Source organism: Mauremys reevesii, linkage group 4 (assembly GCF_016161935.1).
Source record: "Mauremys reevesii isolate NIE-2019 linkage group 4, ASM1616193v1, whole genome shotgun sequence".
Taxonomy (NCBI): Eukaryota; Metazoa; Chordata; order Testudines; family Geoemydidae; genus Mauremys; species Mauremys reevesii.
This window is the reverse complement of record NC_052626.1, coordinates 10,905,120-10,921,582: the sequence shown is the minus strand read 5'-3', so window position 1 is coordinate 10,921,582 and position 16,463 is coordinate 10,905,120.

The following is a 16,463-nucleotide window of genomic DNA, read 5'->3' as shown; positions in this document are numbered from 1 at the left end:
GCTCTGGGCCCCGCCCTTTGGGGACCCCCAGGGGCCCGCGCAATTGGCCAGCATGGACAATCCCAGAAGTGACGGATTCATCACTTCTGCCCCGGGCCCCGCGCCCCCCCCAGGGATGGCCCTGGTCCTGGGACCCCAAATTTCTGTCAGCGGGTCTGGGGGCCAGTACTATAATACAAATAATATTTTGTTGCATATGAGAGGAAGGACTTATACATATTACTGCTTCTGTCCATATACTCCCATGATACCAGCAATAATACTTTGAGCATCCTACAGCACCTTTTATCCACAAAGACCTCGATGCACTTTGCTGATATTAAATAACTGTGCTTCTAATAGTTGTGTCTGTGTCACAGGCAAGGACTTGCATTGCAAATCTTTGATATACTTTTCCTCAACGATGTTTTCAAGGCCTGCTTCAGTTAGCATTTTAAAATTCAGTCCCATTGAAAATGCCACTGGTACAATTCAGAGTTGATGAGTACAATGTCATGATGTACCATGTTTAATATTTGCTTTAAGATCAATAGGTGAGGCCTATGTTAATTGTCAAATTAAACATAAACATTGCAAAAACACACCCATCGTTATCTTCCTACCTGGTGACATGAACCCTGAGATCCCTGGATGACCTTATATTCTGGCTCTTTGACCTTCAGCTGCTTTCATTGGAATTATCTTTACCTTATGTAAATGCAGATTTTTTTTAATTGATCACAGAATACTACAGACATAGCTAAAGCCTCACATAGTCTCATGACGGTTTTCTGTCACTAAGAGTTATTTGGGGTTATTTAAACAGGGGTGGGGGGTTGATACTGGCCCATCATTGCATAAATTTACAAATCTCATCCAGCAGAGAAGCTGTGACTACAGTTCATTTTAAATGAGGTAGAATGGGAATTTTAGGATTAGTGGTTTTGGGTGCAAAGATAGAACCACATGAAATGGTATTTTGCCTTTTGCAGTCAGTGCATGCAATATATGGACATTATTAAAATCAGGTCCATTATTAGAGGAATGGTACTAAAATTAATTACATTGTCAATATCATACCTGTCCAAGATAGAAAAACAATATACCATATATGGATCAGTGTAAAACACTCACTGATTTATGGCATTGAAACTCACGAGAAAGAGTGAAAAACTTATCCCGGAACGATTTATCCCTGAATGTGAGAATTTCCCTCTGGATCTGTGTATTAGCTCAAATGTGTGTAAAGTCACATACGCTCAGGCAACCCACTTTTAACTACCCATTTGAAGAGGCTCAAGATCAACAGTTACATTTTCAGAGATATTTAACTCATATTTCACAGTTCAGTGGTGGGTAGGTTTCTATCCGGAGTTCTAATCAATTGTAGTTGCTGTGACCAGTTAAGATTTAGTACCCTATTATTTTTTGATGATGATGATGACTAGGTCAGTAGCACCTACAGGTCATTGTTCAGTCATGGTACCAGAACAGTAGGCAATCCAAACACCTTACAGTCTAAGTAGACTAACAAGAGTATTATGGGAAACAGAGGCACAGACAAGCGAAGTGATTTATTTGCCCAAGATCACACAGCAGGTCACTGACAGAGGTACTAAAGGCCAGTGATTAGGTTCGAGCACCTGGAGTCATTTGGTTACATCAGAATCCCAGCTCTTATTCTTTAGAAGTAAGTTTCCAATCCTTATTGTTGTAAAGAAAAATTTAAAAATGTGAACTGGATGTAACCAATTAATTGATGTCTGCCTGAGTCTGCAGCAAGTCTGAAATACTAGCTCTAAGATGCATAAAATTCTGCATTCACCAAGACCCTCTGGGAAGCAGCCCAATATCATTCCAAGCAGAAGACTTTCTTGTCTGTTGCAAAACCCCTGAACACTATTTTGAAAATGTTCCTCTGCATATCTCCAATTACTTGGCTTTTTTTCAACTTTAGCAACTTTCTTTGGTCACTTATTCACTGCCCAGCCTGGATCAGTCCATGGGTCAAAGTTGTTGGTACTCTTCCAAATGCCACCCACAAAACAAGCTCCCCTCATTAACTTGCCAAAAAGGGACGCTGCCCATACTGGACTGGGCAGATATACAAAACACGATTGTGTGTGCTGCCTGGCTCCCTGGGGCTCCTTGAACTTGGCTCCACTCAGTGGAGCTTGTACATGCCAATGGGTTCTGCTGGGCTGTGGGGCTTGGCTCCTTCTTGATGGGGGGAAAGATTAAGTTGTGATATCTCCCAACCACCACCTGCTTGTGGCACCAAGATGAGACGTCACTGACAGTAGCTTGAGCAGGGCTGTGACTTTCCCTCTCCTTTCTTACATGAGGAATGAACGAATTAACAAAATGTTGATATTAAGGCTTTGTCTACACTAGCACTTTTGTCGGCAAAACTTTTGTCGGTCATGGATGTGAAAAAAAAACACAGACATAAGTTTCGCCGACAAAAGCGCCAGTGTGGACAGTGCTATGTCAGTGGGAGATGCTCTCCCGCTGACACAGCTACTGCCATTCGTTGGGGATGGTTTAATTATGCTGGTGGGAGAGCTTTGTCTGTATATAGAGTCATAGCAATGTAGGGCTGGAAGGGCCCTTGAAAAGCCATCTAGTCCAGCTCCCTGGCCTGAGGCAGGACTAAGTAAATCTAGACCATCTTTTTTTTAAAAAAACCTCCAGCTCACCACCACCCTTGAAAGTCTGTTCCAGAACATTACAACTCTTAGGGCAGGTCTACACTACAGCTGGGATTGACGCTCTGAGATCGATCCACCAGTGGTTGATTTAGCGGGTCTAGTGAAGACCCGCCAAATCGACTGCAGATCACTCTCCAGTTGACCCCTGTACTCTACCCCCGACGAGAAGAGTAAGGTAAGTCCCGTCGACCCCCCGTGATGTAGACTCCATGGTAACTCAACCTGAGGTATGTCGACTCCAGCTACATTATTCATGTATCTGGAGTTGCATAGCATAGGTCGACTTACCACGGTAGTGTAGACGTAGCCTTAGAGTTAGAAAGTTTTTCCTAATATCTAACCTAGATCTCCCTTTACTTCTTGTCCTACCTTCACTGGACATGGAGCACAATTAATCACCAGCATCTTTAAAACACTGCTTAACATGTCTAAAGGCTGTTTTCAAGTCCCCCCTCCATCTTCTTTTCTGAAGACTAAACGTGCCCTGTTTTTTTAACCTTTCCTCATAGGTCAGGTTTTCTGAACCTTTTATTATTTTTGTTGCTCTCCTCTAGTCTCACTCCAGTTTGTCCACATCGTCCCGAATGTGGGCCACCCAGAATTGAACACAATGCTCCATCTGAGCCCTCACCAGTGCCAAGTAGAGCAGGACAATTACCTCCGATTTCTTACATATGACACTCCCTTTAATTCACTCCAGAATGATATTAGCCTTTTTCAAAGTTTCATCACATTGTTGACTCTCATTCAATTTGTGATCCACTATAGCCCCCAGATCCTTCACAGCAGTACTAAAACCTAGCCAGTTATTCCCCATTTTTAGTTGTGCATTTGATTTTTCCTTCCTAAGTGAAGTACTTTGCATTTATCTGTATTGAAATTCATCTTTTCGAATTCAGACCAATTCTCCAATTTGTCAAGACCATTTTTAATTTTAATCCTGTCCTCCAAATTGCTTGCAACCCCTGCCAGCTTTGTGTATCATCCACAAATTTTATAAATATACTCTCCACTCCATTATCCAAGTCATTCATGAAAATATTGAATAGCACCAATCCCAGGACAGACCTCTGCGGGACCCCTAGATACACACTCTCAGTTTGACAGTGGATCATTGATAACTACTCTTTGAGCTCAGTCTTTCAACCAGGTGTGCACCTACCTTGTAGTAATTTCCTCTAGAGCACATTTCCCTAGTTTGCTTATGAAAATGTCACATGGGACTGTGTCAAAAGCCATACTCATCTACTGCTTCCTCCTCCTCCAAAATGCCAGTAACCCTGGAAATTAGGTTGGTTTGGCCGGATTTGTTCTTGACAAATTCATGCTGGTTATTCCTTACAACCCAATTATCTTCTGATAATTGTTTAAGTATTTGTTCCAGGATCTTTTCAGATATCAAAGTTATGCTGACTTGTCTATAATTCCCGGAGTCCCCTTTGAAAAAGATGGGTACTATGTTTGCCCTTCTCCAATCTTCTGGGAGCTCATCTGGAATTCTCAAAGACAATTTCTAACTATTCCAATATTGCTTCAGCTAGTTCCTTAAGTACCCTAGGATGAATTTCATCAGGTTCTGCCAACTTGAATACATCTAACTTATCTAAATATTCTTTAACCTGTTCTTTCCCTATTTTGGCTTGCATTCCTTCACCCTTGTTAATTGCGTTAAGTATCTGGTCATCAAGACTGGAGCAATATAGGCATTAAACCTTCAGCTTTCTTGGTGTCAAAGCTCTCCTTCCCCATTAAGTGGAAGACTGACACTTTCCTTCATCCTTCTCTTGCGCCTCATATTTTTAAAGAACCTCTTCTTATTGCCTTTTATGTCCCTTGCTAGGTGCAACTAATTGTGTGCCTTAGCCTTTCAAATTTTGTTCTTATGTGCTTGTGCTATTCTTTTAAACTTGTCCTTAGTGATTTGTCCACATTTCTACTTTTTTTTTTTATAGGATTCCTTTTTGATTTTCAGGTCATTAAAGAGTTTTGAATGGAGCCAAATTGGCTCCTTCCTATCTTTCCTTCATATTATGATCATTTACAATTGTACCTTTCATATTGTCTCCTTGAGAAACTGCCAGCTCTCTTGAGCTCCTTTTTCCCTTAGATTTCTCTTCCCATGGGACCTTTATCTAGCATTTCTCTGAATTTGTTAGTCTTCATTTTTGAAGTCCACTGTTCTTATTCTGCTGCTCTCACTCCTCCTTTTCCTTAGAATCATGAAATCTATCATTTCACTTCAGATTCACTGCTACTCCTTCCCTGTTGGTCAGAATCAACGTCTTAAATGGCTGTCTCCCTGGTTACTTTCTCCACTTTCTGGACCAAAAAGTTATCCCCAATACATTCCAATACCTATCTGGAAATGTTGTGATTTTTCCATATTAATTTTCCAACAGATGTCTGGGTAGTTAAAGTATCCCATTACTACTGGGTCTTATGTTTTGGATATTTCTGTAATTTGCTCTAGAAATGCCTCATCCATCTCCTCTTTCTGATTTGGTGGTCTATAGTTGACCCCTACCATGACATCACCCCTATTTTTTTTACCCCTTTTATCTTTACCCAGAGACTCTCAACTGGTCTTCCATTCACCTCCTTCTGGACCTCAGAACAACTGTACATACTCTTGATGTGTAAAAGAAGTGGGAAGCATTATATCTTGTAAATGTAAGCAAACTTGTTTGTCTTAGCAATTCGCTGAACAAGAAGTAGGACTGAGTGGAATTGTGGGCTCAAAAGTTTTACATTGTTTTGTTTTTGAGTGCAGTTTTGTAACCAAAAAAATCTACATTTGTAAGTTGTGCTTTCGCAACAAAGAGATTGCCCTTCAGTACTTGTATGAGGTGAATTGAAAAATACTATTTTGTTTATCTTTTTACAGTGCAAATATTTGGAATCAAAACAATAATATAAAGTGAGCACCGTACACTTTGTATTCTGTGTTGTAATTGAAATTAATATATTTGAAAATCTAGAAAAACATCCCAAAGTAGTTATAATACAATTAAATTGGTATTCTATTATTGTTTAACAGTGCGATTAAAACTGCAATTAATCACGATTAATTTTTTTAATCAAGTTAATTTGTTTTGAGTTAATTGTGTGAGATAACTGCGATTAATTGACAGCCCTAGTTTTAATATGGCTACATCTAAACATGCACATCTAGGAACAAAGAATGTAGGTCGTACTTACAGGGTGCGGGATACTATCCTGGGAAGCAGTGACGCTGAATAAGATTTGTGGTCATGATAGATAATCAGTTGAACACAAGCTCCCAGTGTAACACTGCGGCCAAAAGAGCTGATGTGATCCTTGGATGCATTAACAGGGGGACATCCAGTAGGAATGGACAGGTTATTTTACCTCTGTATTTGGCACTTGTGCAACCATTTCCACAATATTGTGACCGGTTCTGGTGCCCGCAGTTCAAGAAGGACATTGATAAATTGGAGAGGGTTCAGAGAAGAGTCATGAGAATGATTAAAGAATTAGAAAACCTGCCTTATAGTGATAGACTCAAAGAGCTCAATATATTTAACTTAACAAAGAAAAGGTTAAGGGATGATTTGATCACAGTCCACAAGTGTCTACATTGGGAATATATTTAAGAATGGACTCATCAATCTAGCAGAGAAAGGTATAACATGATCTAATGGCTGGAAGCTGAAGCTAGACAAATTGAGACAGGAAATAAGGCATAATTTCTTTTTTAACAATGACGGTAATTAACCACTGGAACAATTTCCCCAGGGTAGTGATGTTTTCTCCATCAATGGTCATGACTAAATCAAAATTGGACGTTTCCCTAAAAGATCTGCTCTAGGAAATATTTTTGGGAAATTCTATGGCCTATGTTATACAGGAGGTCAGTTCAGTTATCACTGTGGTCCCCTCTGGTCTTGGAGTCGATGAGTTTCTAACTGTAGGGGACAGGGAAAAACCACCCCCTCGGGCAGGTTATTCCATTAGGCCCTGATTCCGAAAAGCACTTAACATGTGCTTAGCTTTAAGCATGTGCTTAACTCCTACTGACTTAAATTTAAGCACTTGCTTAAGTCCAACCCTGACTATGAGTGTTTTCTCGAATCAGGGAGTAGTGTGGCTTGCTGGATAAGGCACTGTCTGGTCTGGGACTCAGGAGACCTGGGGTCAATTCCCAGCTCTACTATTGGCCTATACTGGGCAAGTTACTTCCCCTTCCCCTCAACCTGCCTATTTATGAAATGGTGCTAAGGATACCGGCCTCCCTTGTAAAGTGCTTTGAGCTCTACGGATGAAAAGTGCTGTATCAGAGCTAGGATTTAGTCCCAGTATTAAAACAGGGGTCTAACTGCCTACAGCAGGGCTTCTTGCATATTCGTCTGACGCATATGGTGCTGGCCACTGCTAAAGACAAACAGGATACTGGACTACATGGACCTTGGGTCTGATCTGGTCTGGCAATTTGTATGTCGAGAGCTATCGATCTTGCTGGTGGTTCTCTACTCTCTGCCTCTCCCTGTTAACTTAGGGCAGATGCCACTGCGCTGGTTGGAATTTCTGGTTTTTGCTATTCTACATCCTTTATCCACACTGGCATTTCTCTAGGGGAGCTTTTTTTTTTTAAATATATATTATTTTAACACTAAGAATAGCCCATGGATGTTAACTTGTTATTAAGTTGTCGGATGCATTTTACACCTTCATATGTGAAGAGAGTTTGGATTTTCATTAGTCAGAGCTAACACCAATTTTCAGTAAAATATTAACCAAACACACACAGAAATAGTTCATGTGGATCTATCCGCTACTTCAATAAAATTAATAGAGTTGGATATTTACTCTTGCCACAGCCGTAATATTTTCCCACATTGCATTCCAAACAGTGGAATGACACTAAATTCATTTAAAACAAATTTATACTATTGTTATTTTAAACAATACTTAATTCAATTTCAATGTTTGGAATGCCAAGTTTGAAAATAGTAATATTATTCTTGAATGTAAAAAAATTATTCAACTATAAATCATTAGCATATGCAGGCTTCCCAAAGGACTCCCATCTCTGAGATTTACATTCAACTGAAAATGAACAAAACCGCCCAGATGTAACTGTCTGTCGTTCAGAGAATGGTAGAACTAGGCTAAGAAAGCGTTCCCCTAGAATTTCACAATGCACTTCTTCCATGCCTGGATATCTCCATACAACCTCATCGTGTGTACAGTTGCCATAGATTTACTTTAGTTTAATTCCTGACTGAGAAGGAACAATTTGCAAAAGCAAAACCAAAACTAGTCATGACATTTGAATTCTGGACACTAACAGCATCATTATTATTTGCATTACAGTAGTGCCTGTAACAACACCTCACTCTCATACAGTGGTTTTCATCCAGAGATCTCAAAGCACTTTTCAAAGGATGCAAGTATCATTATCCCCCATTTTGCAGATGGAGAAAATAAAGCACAGAGAGGCTCAAAGTCACTGTGACGTTCCCTTGGTGTTATCTGGACCGGTGATCTGCTAGGTCACTCTAATCCTCGACTCTGGGAGCCAGCCTTACCCTGCTGTGCTGTGAGAACCCCCACTCCTGGGCTGTTCACGCACAGCCTCTGGCATGTAAGCTGCTTGGATTGTGCAACCGAATGACACTAGCCAATATCTCCAGTCACAGTCACAACCCTAGGAACCTCCATCTTGCAGTGTCCAGTTATGCCCGCTGGACGCTGCAAGCTTGTATGAGTTCGTCAATTTAACAAAGAAATTGATATGTACCAGGCTTGTTCTCCCAAGGGGAGCCTCTGACACACTTCAGACCGAACGCACTGCTTCAGGTAGAATAAACAAACAGATTTATTAACTACAAAAAAAGTTTTTAAGTGATTATAAGTCAAAGCACAACAAGTCAGATTTGATCAAATGAAATAAAAGCAAAACGCAGTCTAAGCTGATCTTAACACTTTCAGTGCCCTTACCAACTTCGATGCTTCTTACCACAGGCTGGCTGGTTGCCCTTCAGCCAGGCTCTCCCCTTTGATCAGCGCTTCTGGCGCTTGGTGGTAGTGTCTGTAGATTAGTGTTTCTCAAACTGGGGTTTGTTTACCTGCCCCGTCCGCAGGTCCTGCCGATCACGGCTCCCACTGGCCGTGGTTCGCCGCTGCAGGCCAATGGGAGCTGCTGGAAGCAGCGGCCAGTAAGTCCCTCGGCCTGTGCCGCTTCCAGCAGCTCCCATTGGCCTAGAGCAGCGAACCATGGCCAGTGGGAGCCACAATCGGCCGGTCCTGCGAACGGGGCAGGTAAACAAACCAGCCCGGCCTGCCAGGGGCTCCCTCTACCCAAGCGGCAACCCCAGTTTGAGAAACATTGCTGTAGATGGAGGTGGAAGAGAGAGGAAGAGCCTGGCAAACGTCTCTCCCTTTTATCATGTTCTTTCTTCCCTCTTGGCTTTGTCCCACCTCCTCAGGGTCAGGTGAGCACTACCTCATTGTAGTTACAAACTCACCAAGGGAAGTGGGGTGACTCACTCAAGAGTCCAACAGATCCTTTGTTGCTGCCTAGGCCAGTGTCCTTTGTTCCTGTAGGCTGGCTTTGTCCCATACATGCCCTGATGAGGTGTGAACTGCATCTCTGCTCCTGGAGAGTTTTGCCTGGACTTGTTTTAAGTCATGAGGACACATTTTCAGCCTCATAACTTTATACATGAAATTACAAAGTATAACATTACTATAACAACAATGCTCGGTGCATCACGAGCCTTCCAACGACACCCGACATGACAAACTTTGCATCGGCTACCACACAATCACATTATAAGGATGAACATGGGGGTGCAGGGTATTCCCCGAGGTACTGAATGTCACAGTTACACAACAAGCCAGTGGGGTCTCCTGAGTGCTAGGCCATTGCCCTATCCACTAGGCCACACTGCCTCTTTGAGATTTGCGGGGGAGAGCTAATTGTGCTAACAAAGAGAGACAATCCCTGGCATGCAGAGTTTACAATCTAAATAGATACAGTCAACAAAGGTTAGGATTCATCTAGTCTAAGGCCAGAAGGGACGATTGTGATCATCCCATCTGACCTCCTGTATAACACAGGCCATAGAACTTCCCCAAAATAATCCTTAGAGCAGATTTTTTATAAAAACAGCCAATCTTGATTTGAAAATTGCCAATGACAGAGAAACCACCACAACTGATGGTAAATTGTTCCAATAGTTAATTACCCTCGTTGATAAAAATACGTGCCTTATTTCCCCCCTGCATTTGTCTAGCTTTAACTTTCAGCCATTGGGTTGTGTCGTACCTTTCCCTGCTAGATTGAAAAGCCCATTCTTGATCCCCTGGTAGATACTTATAGGCTGTGATCAAGTCACCCCTAAACCTTCTCTTTGTTAGAAAGGAGGGATTACAGTCCTCATTTTGCAGCTGGGAAACCGAGGCACAGAGAGGTTAAGTGACTTGCCCATGGTCACACAGGAAGCCTGTGGCAGAGCAGGGACTTGATCCCAGGTCTCCTGAGCTCCAATGTAGCACCTTAATCTCAAGCTTACCCGTATAACACTATTAATAACTTTAGGATACTGCCCTCATAAAAATGACTACAAATGCTTGGTTTTCCCACCAGGAACCTGATACTCTTGGAAGTCACTCTGCTTGCATCTGAAGACTTATAGCAGTTTGATCTAGCAAATGGTAAAATGTGTTAACTGGGAACAGTGGCTTTCTATGTATGGTGTAACAGGGTCGGTACTCACCCCTGCCGCGCCTCCTGCTGGTCGGCCAGGCCCATCTCTCTCTGGGCAGAGAGAGACTTTTCCTTGGGCTCTGCTCCTGCCTCTTATGGTTAAACAACGGACACTTAAGTATTGTCTTTTCGTCCTCTCCAATAAACAAGATTTCTTCCCACTCTCCTACAGGGCCTCACACCCAACAGCAGGGACCTATGCTGCCAGCTCACTCTACACAGCTGTCTCATGATGTTGCCTCCAGGCAGGCTTGTCCTGTCCCTTGGCATAAACTCCCAACACTCATTCCCACCCTGAGTGACAGGTCAGGCAAGAGCAGCAGGGCGAGGCAGGTGGCTAATGCAGGGGTGAGCACAGGCCAAGAGGAGGGGACTGGACATCAGGGTTTACTCATCTGGAAATTCATGCCCTGCCCATCTTCTCCAGCATAGGGCCACCCAATGTTCCCATAACAGCCAGGGGTTCATCAGTTCCGAGGCAAATGGGGGATGGCTAATTTCTTCAGGGTTAATGTATTATATAACACAGGCAAGACATGCCATTCGATGGCTTTGCCAGTTCTTTATCATACGAAGCTAGTCATCTTCCTGCGCTGGACACATATTCTAAGAGCTGCCTTTAGTCTCCTGTAAAACCATCTTGTGGGACACTACCATGACACTTTCTTTTGATATTGAATTGTTTTCTGATCACTGGCTTTGTACTTGCGGCTTGATTCTGATACTCTTAATCATACTGAGCAGCAGCTTACTACCCCCACTCCACCCCACCCCACTCTACCACTGCAGTCAATAAGGCTACCCACAGAGCATGTTATTCTTCAGCATGAGTGAGGGCACTAGAATCTGGCCCTTACTTAGGGGCTGATCCCGCAAAGTTCATATGCCTGGCAATATGGCACGGTACTTCCAATCTGCAAGAAAGCTCTACAAAATGAGGAGCAATCATTTTACATGCTCTCCCGCCTCCCCCTTTCATAGAATACCAAGGTTGGAAGGGACCTCAGGAGGTCATCTAGTCCAACCCCCTGCTCAAAGCAGGACCAATCCTCAACTAAATCATCCCAGCCAGGGCTTTGTCAAGCCTGACCTTAAAAACCTCTAAGGAAGGAGATTCCACCACCTCCCTAGGTAACCCATTTCAGTGCTTCACCACCCTCCTAGTGAAAAAGTTTTTCCTAAGATCCAACCTAGACCTCCCCCACTGCAACTTGAGACCATTACTTCTTGTTCTGTCATCTGCTACCACTGAGAACAGTCTAGATCCATCCTCTTTGGACCCCCCTTTCAGGTAGTTGAAAGCAGCTATCAAATCCCCCCTCATTCTTCTCTTATGCAGACTAAGCAATCGCAGTTCCCTCAGCCTCTCCTCATAAGTCATTTTTGTTGCCCTCCGCTGGACTCTCTCCAATTTTTCCACATCCTTCTTGTAGTATGGGGCCCAAAACTGGACAATACTCCAGATGAGGCCTCATCAATGTCGAATAGAGGGGAATGATCACGTCCCTCGATCTGCTGGCAATGCCCCTACTTATACAGCCCAAAATGCCGTTAGCCTTCTTGGCAACAAGGGCACACTGTTGACTCATATCCAGCTTCTCGTCCACTGTACCCCCAGGTCCTTTTCTGCAGAAAAGGTACCTTTTGGTACCTTTGACACTTTTCTGCATCTTATTGCTTCCAGAGCAGCAATGTATTATCCTGATACTTCACATTCACCAAGGATCCAGTAGTGCAGCCCTTAGACTGGCGTTAACAGACCATTCCAGTTATGAGCAGACTCAGCACTTGTGAGAGGTGAGGGACTTGTACATTTACATGTAACATGTGCAGTGTTAATGATGTTCCAATAGAAACATGTGAAGCACATGTATCTACATGACATATTTTTGGATAAAGGCAGAGGCCAAAAGCAGGGCTGTGGTTGTGCATTACAATTCCCCTCCGTCACCTTAGACAATCAGACATTACCTCAGTATTTGTCATATTCGTTATACTAGTTATTGGGAATACAACAGATACCGAGGTAACATCAGCTAGTTCTCTAAGGCCAATGGCAAATTTGTAAGCATCACCCCTCTGGGTAGTCACTTTGATTTCCATTAGAAAGGTCAGAGTTTAACGATTACCACAGAATGGTGCCTAGGATATCACAACCCCCAACTCAAAATAGGAAATAAATGTCATATCTCAGCTACCAGCGTGTGGCGACCATTGACTTTTACCACTAGTTCTATGTATCTACCCAAGGTACTTATATGGCCGTCATCACCCTCACAATGAACTGCCTCACGATCTTTTAATGTATTTATCCTCAACACCCCTGTTGTACTATTACCCCTATTTTACAGATGGAGAACTGAGGCACAGTGAGACACTAAGGCCCAGAGTTTTAAAGATATCTAGGATCCTAAAGAGGCAGATAAGCACCCGGTGGGATTTTCAAAAGCTTCTACATGCCTAATTCCCATGGCATTTTTGAACATCTCACTAAGCCCCCACCTGCATCTTTAGGTGCCTAAATACTTTCAAAAAATCTGTCTCTAAATGACTTGCCCAAGGTCACACAGGAAATCTGTGGCTAAGCAGGGAATTGAATGTAGGTCTCCCAATCCCATGCTGGCACCCTAAACACTGGGCCATCCTTCCTCTCTGCTTTCTCACCTCTCAGCCTTCCTCACTGTTCATGTATTTTACAGATTAGCATTTGGAATGTTAACACAGTACATGTACGTACATACCAGGAAACTACATCACAACTCCCAGCACACCACAGAGCAGAGCAGCACACCACAGATCCATGCCCCCCGAAGGCATTATACTGAGGATTCAGCCCTGTAGTGGTTTTTGTAAGAAACTGCAGCCCACTTCCTGGAGTCACCCTTTCCCCCTGCCTCATGCTCAGTGTAGCTGAGGGAGAGGATATTGGCTGTAAGATATCTCCCCAGTGCCTGAGTCCTGGAGCGACTCAGGGCTAAAATAACCCCAGGTGTAAATTAGAGAAACCTAAAGGCTGCTCTAAGTTACACTGGCTAGAGTGATCCCACAGGATCAAGCATTTCTCCTGATCTTGAGACTTAATGTCATCTGATCTGGGAACAGAACCAGTCTAATGCGACTAATGACAAGTAATCAGCACAGGTCACATTGTATTTAATGTTAGATACTTGAAATGAACCATTTTCAATCCATGCACAGAGTAATAATAGTACTTAAAAAAAACCATGCAAAACATCAATCAAGTCTATTCAAGTAACAAATTTGAGAAAACTGAGATATGCTCATGGATGGTCCACAAATGGAAAGAGATGCTACATTTTAAAGGAAGCTGTTCCCTGTGAATTATTGGGTCAGCTCTAAACATAATATTTATTATTAACTGTGCCATATAAATACAGCCTAGGGATGCCTGTGGAAAACTGATGACTCAAGACGACCTTTCAATAAACCACAAAGCCTTACACCTGTGACACTCGCATGTATTTGATTCCACTTCTGAGAGATAAAGCATTTTAAATTATTGTGGAGCATCCATAAATCTCAGTTCCCGGGTTTGCTTTGTGATCTCTGTCCAGGCTGAACAGACTGACGCTATTATTTATATTTGATCTTTACCTCCCAGGGACAACGTGCTTACAAGTTCCTAATAAAGAAACACTCAATGGGCGAGGATGCAAAAGGCATGTTCCCTACTCTGAATGGAGCTCTGATTCAGAATAAAAAGGTGGCTGGTAGCTTTTAGTTAATTATATGTTTGGTAAACTTGTTTAAAACAATGCAGCATGTCTCCTTCCTCCATTTGCAAATTGCCAATTTACTGGAGTGATTCCTGTAGAACAGCAATTATACATAATTTGGTCCTGAGATTTCCACATTTGTCCTCATGTCACAAAGTTCATGATTAAAAATGTTCATGTTGATTGTTGGTGTGACCTAATTCCTTAAGGCTTACACATGAAATAAAATCATTCACAACAGCAGCAGTGTCTAGACGTTTTGGATCAAAACATTACAACCCACCAAAGTTCTATAATTATTCATGAAAACTATGCATCTCCAGACATTTGGGCCTGATCTTGATCTGGTTTAAATTGGCATAATTCCACAGGCTCTATGGAGGTACACCAACTTACACCAGCTGAGGTTTTGGCCCAGTTCTGTTCACAGAATTAACTAACTTGTTTGGAAAGAAACAACATAGATCCCAAATGTCACACATCTATGGGCCGGTAAGATTTTACTTAGAAAAATGCATCTACAATAATTACAACTAAGACTCTGCACTGCAAGTGCAAATTAATCCTAAACCCTTTGGAATTCAGATAGACAACTGATATTTTTGTCTTAGCTCCACACAACGTATTTTTACCGCAGCTTTAGAGTTGGATCCTGCCATGCTTACCCATGACAGATTCATTTTCTCATGCGAGTTGTCCCACTGATTTAAATAGGATTGCTCATGTAAACGAGGATGGCAGGATCCAGGCCCTTAGTTTCTTGCTGAATTGGTTATGAGCTGGTTAAATATATTGCATGCTTTCTTTGCACTTTTGGACAATGATTCCCAGCCCCCACACCACACATCATTCATAACACCCTTCCTTGGCTAGGAACAGGAGTTGGGTTGGATTTATTTTGGAGCCCAACATAATGACCACATGATTCTGCTGGATAATGGGCTAAGCACATTGCTTGTGAGGTAGAACGAGGCAACTTACACATTTATTTTGAAAATATAGTCGCTCCCCCCCCCCCCTTTTTTTCCTGTTTGTGATTATCCATGAACTAGCGATAGCATTTAAACATTAGTTCTCAACCTGCAAAGTTCACTCATTCAAAAGTGCAAACAAGTTTTAGCTTACAGATGGAACGCTGCTGGTATTTTCTATTGCACTGCGGGACTCGTCATTTAAGTCACATAGGTACTGTTTCCATTTCCTGATTAGATGACCTAAGGTTTAAAATCTGATTCATCTCCTGAAGAGTGGGTTGGAGAAGGGAGTACTTGAGGGAGCGCAGCCAGGAGACAGCAAGAGATAAGCAGACCGAATTTAGAGCATTATGAAGTCTTCTCTTGACGTTCTTAGCACCATAAAGAGCAATACACCTAGATACGTATGGAGGGACCCACATTTAAAATAACTCAGTTCCTTCTTGACTGTGGAAAAGAGCAAAATATAAGCCAGACAGCTGTACTGGCTGTATGATAGAGTTAATATTCAATGTTCTCTTACATATGCACACCCAGCAATTACATGTCCAAGTTACAAGGGTTGTACCCAGATCCTTGTCTGGTTATTATTGCTGTAGCAAGGCATTTGGGGAGCTGCTGTGTATTTCCCCACTCAATATCCCACAGTATAAGAACACACTAGTTTTTATACCTGCCAAGGTTGCATCCACTGGCCTCTCTTGTCTGTAATGATAGCACCAGCCCTTCACAGCCATTGATTCAGTGCCCCTATGCAGAGCTATTTGTGAAGGGTGCAGTCACAGACCTTTATCCTGTATTACCCATGGTACCAGCCGGTCTGATTGCTGTGCTGCATTCTACCCAATGCACAGCTGTGTTTCCCATATGTACCAAGGTCATTTATTGAATTTAGCCATCTCCATTTTCTTTGACTATTCTGCTGTTGCTGCCCATCCCCAACAAATTAGTACTCAGGCACGGGGGTGTGCACTGAGTCCCCGCTGTGCAGATTGCAGTCACCTAGCTTTGTGCCTCTGGGTTGGTTAATTGTCCATGGGCAGTGGTCCCAAGGAAGTGCTGTCCCACTTCCATCTCACCACCATTTCACATGGAAAGTGCATTGTTTCACTCTATTGGTCACCATTTTCCACCATTGCTACCCATTAGTGTCACAAACACTAGTGTGGTCACATTTGCACACTCAGCTGTGAAGTGTGTCAATTGACCATTGTAACAGTCTGCGTGCCAGGGGCTTGGGGGAGAACCCTGATCCCCTGCTCTGATAATATGAAGCAGTGTCCCCTTAGTAACTGCCTGAACTTCTCATCAGTACACACAGGACTTGATT